Source organism: Muntiacus reevesi, chromosome 3 (genome assembly GCF_963930625.1).
Source record: "Muntiacus reevesi chromosome 3, mMunRee1.1, whole genome shotgun sequence".
NCBI classification, from domain to species: domain Eukaryota; kingdom Metazoa; phylum Chordata; class Mammalia; order Artiodactyla; family Cervidae; genus Muntiacus; species Muntiacus reevesi.
This window is the reverse complement of record NC_089251.1, coordinates 177,729,586-177,738,133: the sequence shown is the minus strand read 5'-3', so window position 1 is coordinate 177,738,133 and position 8,548 is coordinate 177,729,586. Positions and strand designations below refer to the sequence as shown.

General features: G+C 44.8%; 1 protein-coding gene across 3 annotated transcripts in view; it reads left to right on the top strand.

The window, feature by feature from the left end:
- The first annotated feature begins 508 nt into the window (after nucleotides 1-508).
- The window catches only part of STX11 (syntaxin 11), a 38,873-nt gene continuing 30,833 nt past the window's right edge, over nucleotides 509-8,548 (top strand). The window contains exons 1-2 of one of the 3 annotated variants that reach the window (XM_065931209.1): nucleotides 509-708; nucleotides 6,386-6,490. The gene's annotated coding sequence lies outside the window, so the exon portion shown is untranslated. Of the gene's footprint in view, nucleotides 709-6,385; nucleotides 6,491-6,834; nucleotides 6,906-8,548 lie in introns of those variants that run through there. The other 2 variants (XM_065931208.1, XM_065931210.1) reach the window with 2 other exon arrangements.

Below are 8,548 nucleotides of genomic sequence, written 5' to 3'. Positions count from 1 at the left end.
ATGAATGAATGAATGAATGAACGAACCGGACTGGTGTTTAAAAGCTCACAGGAAAGGGGTGAATTGGAGTGGGCTCTGGGAAGAAGATACTCAGCCTCGGGGTGACTCGCAGCCTCCCTGCCGGCCGCCTACGGGGTAGGCACAGGTGCAGGGCCGGCCACAGTCCCCCCGCACCGAGAACGGCGCGGGGAACACACCTGCACGGCCCGCAAACGTCACCAGCGCAGGGGGATCCCCGGGGAAAGTCCAGCGCCTTTGGGCCACCCCCGCCCCCCGGCTTCCAGGGGGGCCTCCAAGGAAGAGGAGGCTAGGGAACGCGGTGAAGTGCCCCGGGCGGCTCCCTTCGCGGCCGGTCCTCGTCGCCCCCGCGCAGAGCATCCGGGGCGCACGCGAGGGAGAGGAGGCTGCAGCGGGTCGGCCCGGCTGCCGGGGTCCGGAAAGCACAGGCCCGCGGCGCGGAGGGGCGGGGCGGGGAGCCGGCGCCCGGGGGCGGGGCCTGGTCCCCAGCTGTGGGTGCTTCCGACGCCCCGGGGCCCGGGCGGGCGCCCAGATGCGGCGGCGGCGGCGCGGAGCTCGGGCGGCCCGGGAGGAGCCGCGGGAGGTGCCGGGAGCCCGTCGACCGGGAGTCGAGCCGCAGGTTTCCATCCCCGCTGGGACGCGCGCCCACTGGAGACGGCCCCTGGGGTCGCCCGCGCGGCCCCGTTCCTGGTTCGTCTTTCTCTCCTTGGGGCTGCTTTTCTCTCTTCCAGGAGAGGCTTGGCGCTGTAGGCGTGCGGCCGCAGGGGTACTCGCTCGCTCGGGGACAGAGGGATGCCTTCGGGGAGGGGGCACCTCGGGTCCCTCGCTGCCTGTTCACGTCGGGGGACGCGGCCTTTGGGTCTCTAATTCGGAGAGGAGTGATTGTTTTTTCCACCTAATGGACAAGATCTGCGCATTTAGGGCTTCTTAGAAATTATTTCACGGACATCTGTTGGTAGGCTTCCTTTATACGGTGTCCACCCAAGACTGCTTTTGTTATTTCAGTCGAAAGGCTGAAGTTTGGGGGGATTGTGTTTGTTTTTTGAATTAGAAGGGGCATGACTTCGATCACCTCTTCACTTCCTATTAGGTTGCACTTTCTGACCAGCTTGGCAGTATGACTCAGGAGCCAAGAAATACAGAGACGTCGTACCGCCTTGAAATCTTTCCTTCCCAGCCCACAGAAGACTTTTTTTTCTTTCCTTCTTTGTTTTCAGTAGAATGCAGCGCCTAGGTGCTCCACTCCGTCCAGAGAGGGAATTCTAGGCTGGGCTCCCAGTGCCCGCGACCTCTATTACTTCCGGTGGTTCTCACGCACTTGTTGAAGCCGTTTCTCAGCGAAGGGAGGAGTTGTTATTTCGGGTATCCCAAAATGAGTCACAGAGCTGCTCTCTTACATGTGAGACTTTGTTAATGAACTTTTGAAAAGTGAGGTTTGCTCTGGCTGTATTTAAAATAAGACTAAGATGTGAAATGCAGGCGCTGGTAAACTGGAACTAGTAGTATAGGAAGTAATCGTTTCAAGTTTTGTTTCCAGGAGCGCCTGGGTGGTACCGCATACCAGCTAGGCTCACCAGGCTGCTGTAAGATAACCATTAAAATCATGTGCTTTGCCACAGAGGCCCAAGAGAAATTTAATTTCGTTATTCAATAACTGGTTTGTTATTGCTTTTGCTGGGATGGTGTGGTGGAAACATGTCATGTTACATAGTGACTGTATGTGACGCTGAATCGAAATCTTTTAGACAGTTTGTCTTTATAAATTAGTGCCATGTAAAAATTGTGAAGATGGTGGATACCCCTTGGGACTGAGAAACTAAAATGTTGAAGCTGATAAGTCCTATTGCAGCTGGATAGAGACACAGTCGAGAGGTGGACAGCATCACTGTTGGAGTTGAGTTGAATTCAACCCAGCAAACAGTTATTGGGCACCTTCTCTGTGCCAGTCTCTTTATCGAGCTCTGGTTATACAATTGAGAATAAGACAGGATCTTGCTGACAAGGACCCTAAAGACCAGTGTAGAAGGCTGGCAAATCCACTAGAAAATCCAGTAGAAGGAGTTGAGTGCAGTGACAGATCTATGCCCACAGCTGAGCCTCTGTCCCAATAGGACTGAAGTTCCTGCAGCTCTGGGATTTTTTTTTTTTTTTTTTTTTTTTTTTAGCTCTGGGATTCTGAATGAAGTGGGTTATCATTGCTGGAAGAATGATGAGGGTTTGAGTTTAATAATCTACTTGTCTTTGTAGGCAGCCTGTTGAGCTTATTCAGTCAGTGTTTTACTCAATAAGTGATTTAAAAATATGTTCATTGGAAAGACATGCTTTTTAGAAATTTTTTATAAATTAACCACATTTCAAATTATCTAGTAACCGTGTAAAAATAAGTCCAGTCTGATATTACCACTAGATAAACACAGACATTTTTAAAGTGACTAATTAATGGCTAATAACATGACAACACCATAGTGAAACAACTTTCTGATCATTGTTTTTACAGTTCAGATCAATCTTTTCTAACATGTTATAGCTGTGTAACTCAACATGAGTAAATCCACTGTTGGGACTGAAATCTACTGAGGTGCTTTTTGAACCTAATACCGAAATAGATCCAGTTTCTTCAATTCCATAAGATATCCACCCACTGAGGGAAACAGTGCTAAATTTGACACAAATTTTTCTTAGTTTCCACACTTTATTTCTCTTTCAAGAGCCTAAAAATTACTTTTTCTATGAGAAAATGTTGAGTGTGATCTTCATCAATGTACTTCTTGAATTTGGCACAGGCTTCTGTCATGATAAGTTTTAGGGAGTAGGTATCAATTAAATAATGAACCTTAATGTAAGAGGATTTGTCATCCGATGGAGGGATAGATGACCCAGCAGAAGGATCAACCTGTTCAAGGTGGACACTGTCTGGGGAGAGGGCTCGAGAGACAGACTGGGTCAGATCACATAGGCCCATATGTCATGTAAGAGCTTTGAGTTTATCCTATAAAGGACTTTAATCATGTGAATGATATTATCAGATTCATCTGTGTTTGGAAAAGCCAACTTTGACTCAAGATAGAGAATAGGTTGGATGAGCGTGGCACTAGCCTTTGGGTGACATGGAGGAGATTCTTGTAATATTCAAGATGAGAAATTAAAGAAGCCTTGAGTCAAGCAGTGACAGTGAGGAACGGAAAAGAGGGAAGGAGCTGAGAGGTGTTTAGTAGGTGGAATCTGGCCCGGAACCCAGAAATGGCAGTGAGAGGGAGAAAGGAGGTTGGGATGACTCCCATATTTCTAGTCAATGACTAAGATAGGAAGATAAACAGAAGAGTAGGCTTGGTTTCAAGGATAATGAGGACCTCATAAAGGGTTTGGCATATTGTCAGTACTCATAAAACATTTTTGAAGGAATACTAACAACAGCTAACGTTTATTGAGTGCATATTATGTTCTAGGCTCTATTCTAGGCTCATTATGTGAATCAAGTCTTTCACTCCATATTGCAATCCTCTGAGATAGGTACTGTTGTTAACTATGTTTGACTGGTGCAGAAAGTGCAGTGTTAGATTGTCAGAGCCAAGAATTGATCCTGAGCATTTTTGACTCCAGAACTTGCTTGTATTATTTTATCATTTTTTATGTTTAGAATGTTTACTGACATAACTAAGTATTAACAGCCTATTACTGAGTTATAAACTGTATGAATAGCATGCTCTTAACTCTAAAAAAAAGTTCATATGTACATGTACATTTATGAAGCAGTTTAGAAAGCAATACATCAAAATGCAGAGCTTGCTTGTATCCTTTTTGTTTGTTTGGGTTTGGTTTTGTTTTGTTTTCCTTGCTTGTGTTCTTACCACTCTGCTCTGATAGGCTGTCTTTATGAATGAATGAGTGATGTTTTAGACACTGTGGTAAACTCAGATTGGAGTCATTCTCCTGATTCTGACAATCCTTTCGCAGCCAGGAATAGCCCAGTACATGAGATGGCTCCCAGGGGTCCCACTGTGCTGCGGCACCTCTGCCCCTCCCTTTACCCCAAGAAGTACCTGGTTGGTCTAAGAATAAGCTTAGCTTAATCAGAGCATTTCTCCTGGGAATTCAAAATATTTTAATGGAGATTTAACATGTCTGAAGGTTCCCAGGGCTTCCACAGCTGTGTCCTCAGAGGCGCTTCCGTTACTGCCCTTCCCAAAGCCCTAGATGCAATATTGTGTTTCCTGCTTGTGCATGCATGCTAAGTCACTTTGGTCGTGTCCAAAGTGACTTTGGTCCCTGCAGCCCCAGGGAGCATAGCCCACCAGGCTCCTCTATCCACAGAATTCTCCAGGCCATACTGAAGGGAGTTTCCATTTCCTCCTCCAGGGAATCTTCCTGACCCAGGGATCAAACTCGCATCTCCTATGGCTCCTGTATTGGCAGACAGATTCTTTACCACTGAGCCACCTGGGAAGCTGCTTGTGTTTCTTAGATGCTCAATGTTTTGTAGCTAAGATCTATAGTATGCCTCCCATGGGGAAGCAGAAAGGCTGGCCAGGGGATATACATCATCTACTGAGCAGGGTCTGATCGTAGAAGATTTACTAACAGATGCATGCAGGTCCATAACAGCTCCAGATCTTACAGTTTTGGTTTATCATCTGTTTTCTGAGGCCTGTTTTGCTTTGATTTTATCTGAAACCAGGTAATTACCAACCCCTCCTGTTTCTAACTTTCAGAATCTTGGTCAGTTGAAGCTGGCGCCACTGTTTCCCGTTTCCTTGATTTAAGCTAGGCAAAGTGATTCAAGTTTCCTGGGTTTGGGCTGTCATTTTTATTTACAGGTCCATTCGTTTGGTCCTGATAAATATATTTTTCACTATCAAACCCCGAAATCTGACCCCACCTCTTCACTAGTCTCATCGGCTCATGATTCACTCTCTTTTGACTTGGAACAATTCTCTGATTTTTGTCCAGCAACCAAGGTCTAATTCCCTTTTTCCTCAATGGCCTGTCCTTTGGACCATGTAAGGTTTATAGACATTGAATTAATGTTGTACCTAAATGAATGGCAACCCACTCCAGTATCCTTGCCTGGAAAATCCCATGGACTGAGGAGCCTGGTAAGCTACAGTCCATGGGGTTGCAAAGAGTCGGATACGACTGAGCAACTCTACTTACTTACTTACTTAAATGAATCAGCAAACTCACTTAAGTTTGAAATTATAAAATGCTCAAATATCTTAACACTTGAAGCTTTGAAATGTTTTCTCCATGCATGAACAAAATGTTTCATTCAGCATTGCTTTAGATTTACCAGGAAATCTCGATATTTATAGTTTTCCATTATATGAAACTGACATAAAGCCTTCTGAGATAATCTAGTCCACGTGTTTACCCCTTGGTCTAAATTCCTATATGCCTGCCTGTTACTCATTCAGTGTTCAGAGAATAAGAAAGGGAAGGGTTTTGGTTAATATTTCATGTGGGTTTGTCTGGCCTTCTCGTTTCCACTGTGGTTTTCCTGAGTGCAGAGAATTGCCAGAGTTAACGGCTCTTGTAGGTCTCAGCCTCCTCTGAGTTCTAACTGTTCTGTGACTTTTGCTGATCATGAAACCATCTGTCAAGAGTAAGTTTGCTGGTCACTCCTTCTGAGTTTCTGGATACCAGACACTTATTTGTGTTTCTCACTCAAGTTCTTTGTAAAACCCAATAATTTGATTATTTTTAGTAGGAAGAAGTTTTAGGATTAGTAATTTTCATTTATCTTTCTTGAGCTAATTGAATGTTTTCAGTTAGTTTATATACTTTTTTTCTGTCTAGTGGATACAATATCAAGGTAATCTAGAAAGTACAAGTTGCTTAGTAAAGTGTTCCCCATTTTGTATACCCAACTGTTTCACTCATTTCTCTATTCAAAGCTAAAGGACATTTCATGCTCATTGCATAACTTGTTGGGTAATAATGTAAATTCTGACTTTTTACAATAGTGGAAATGGCTCAATTGCTATCTTCACATGGAAAAAGAGGGAACAAGGATTGTTCTCACTTTTATTTCAGAGTTGCATAAATGCATGTCTCATTCCTGGTTTTGCTTTTAGTTTCTCTTATGTGCCTGGGTGTACTGATTAGTGACACAAATCTGTTGATTTGAGATAAAGTCAACCACATTGTGTAAGCGGAATTCTATAATATTAGTAGATATCCCCCTTCTTTTTCCCCTCTCACCCGATTATTACGTGGCTAAACCAACATACAGTGATGTCAGTTGACAGAATTATACAGTTCTTCGTTACTTACAAAGTAATCTCATAGATATTTTCTCTTTTAATTCTCATAAAACTCTGGCAAAACAGATATAACACGTATTATTGTTTTCTGTATTTTAATTGTGTAGATGAGGAAGGAGACCCCGGGAGAGATTAAGTGACCACCCAGCATTACCTGAGAAGTAAGGTGCAGAGGCCCCGTGCACTGTGATGTTATTACTCGACTAAAAGAGGCAAGTTTCCTCTTTTGATGTTAGGTCAAGCTTCCTGGGAACAGACTCTGAGATTTGCATATGAGAAACTTATTGGGAGGTGCTCTGAGAGGACTTGGCTGGGGGAGAGGAGAGCAGGAATGTGCAGATGGAGGAATGAACTGCAGTGCAGGTACAAGGGTGGTCTTCATGGTGGGAAACCTTGGAGGTGGGATGGCCCTTCAGAATTGTAATGCCATCTTTGAAGCATGGGGGCTGGCCATTGTATCCCTGGCATCAACTCGTCATTGATTGTGGGCTGTATCCAGGCAGAAGTGTGTAATCTTGGGCCAAACAACTCCCTTTATTTAGTCAAAGGCAGTTCCTGGAGCTGTGACCCTTCTACAGTCAACGTTCCTGGCAGCCGAGAAGCAAGGGCCTTGGTCCTGAAGGGGATGTGAGTATCCCATCAATCACTGCATTTCTCCGGAAGGCAGCGTTCTTCTCCATGAGGGCTTTGCCATGTCCTTCTGAGCCAGACTTGCCCTGCTAAGGGTAGCCCAGAAAGCTGGGGTTTTGTCCAAGACCCTGGAGGATATAGAAGAGCTGATCAGAGATCAAGAAGATAGTAGTCTTAATCCTGGGAAGAGTATGAGCAGAAGAGCCAGGTGAGGGTTGGCCAGGATGAGTAGAGAAGGGTGCATCACAGAGAAGGCTAACCAAACATGCAGGCTGTTCAAACAACGGAGAGAAGAGCTGGTCTTTCCTGTAATTCAAGACTTTGCTGTATTGGAGTAAGTATTTACTAATTCAAGTAGTGGCCACCTGATGTGAGGAGTTGACTCATTGGAAAAGACCCTGAAGGTGGGAAAGATTGAAGGCAGGAGAAGGGGACGGAAGAGGATGAGATGGTTGGATGGCATCACGGATTCAATGGATATGAGTTTGAGCAAACTCCAGAGATGGTGAAGGACAAGGGAGTGGTGTGCTGCAGTCCGTGAGATCCCAAAGAGTCAGACACCAGTTAGCGACTGAACAAGGGCAGCAACAAGGCTTTACCATTGTTAAATGGTAAACAATTTTATTAGGCTCTATTTATTAGGCTGCCTGGTGGGCTACAGTCCATGGGGTCGCAAAGAGTTGGACACGACTGAGTGACTAAGCACATACATTTATTAGGCAACATTTTCTCTCCCTTCTCTCCCTCCTCCCCTCTCCCTTTTTAAAAAGCCTTTGAAAGGCCCCAAATCAGTCCAGTGAGTCTCAATGTGTAGCCTGTAGATTATAAGATCAGAATTGCCTGGGATATTTTAAAACATGCCCCACAAACAAGCAACAAAAAGAAAACAGAAAAGGAAGTCTGGGTTTACATTCAAGATCTACTAGAGTAGGATCTTTAATAGTGGAAACCATGAATTGACATTTTCAACCCATTTTCCACAGATGATTTTGATCTGTGCTATAGTTCAAATACCATTGCCTGGAACTCTTATGCCCTTGATGGTGACCAAGCCTATTGGGATTTTTCAGATTAGCAAAAAGTCACAGGGACTGTGGAGCAGAGGAGTACCTGAACCTTAATCCCGGCAGGACAGAATTAGTGATATTCACTCTTTGTCCTTTATAGCATATTCCTGGCTTGGCCACCAAAGAGCCTGGCCCAAATTCCCTGGCTGGCTTCCAGCTGGGATTGCTTGAGAGAGGAGTTTCTAGCTTGGCCTTTTACTATCTTGATAACTGGGGGAGAGATGCCAAATTCCTGGAATAGTTGTAGATAAAAAGCTTGGGGGTGGGGAGTGAATCAGTGAATTTATAGGAATCAGTAATTTCTAGGAGAATAAGGAGGTTCCAGAAAATCTTATGCCAAATGAAACTTGGAGGTGCTGTCTTAAAGCTTTAAATGACCATCTAATAGAATGAGATAGATAACTATGATAGGAAAGTATATTACCTGATTCATTGAAATAGGGAATAATTATTTCCCTGGTGGCTCAGACAGTAAAGAATCCACCTGCAATGTGGGAGACCTGGGTTTGATCCCTGGGTTGGGAAGATTCCCCTGGAGCGGGGAATGGCAACCCACTCCAGTGTTCTTGCCTG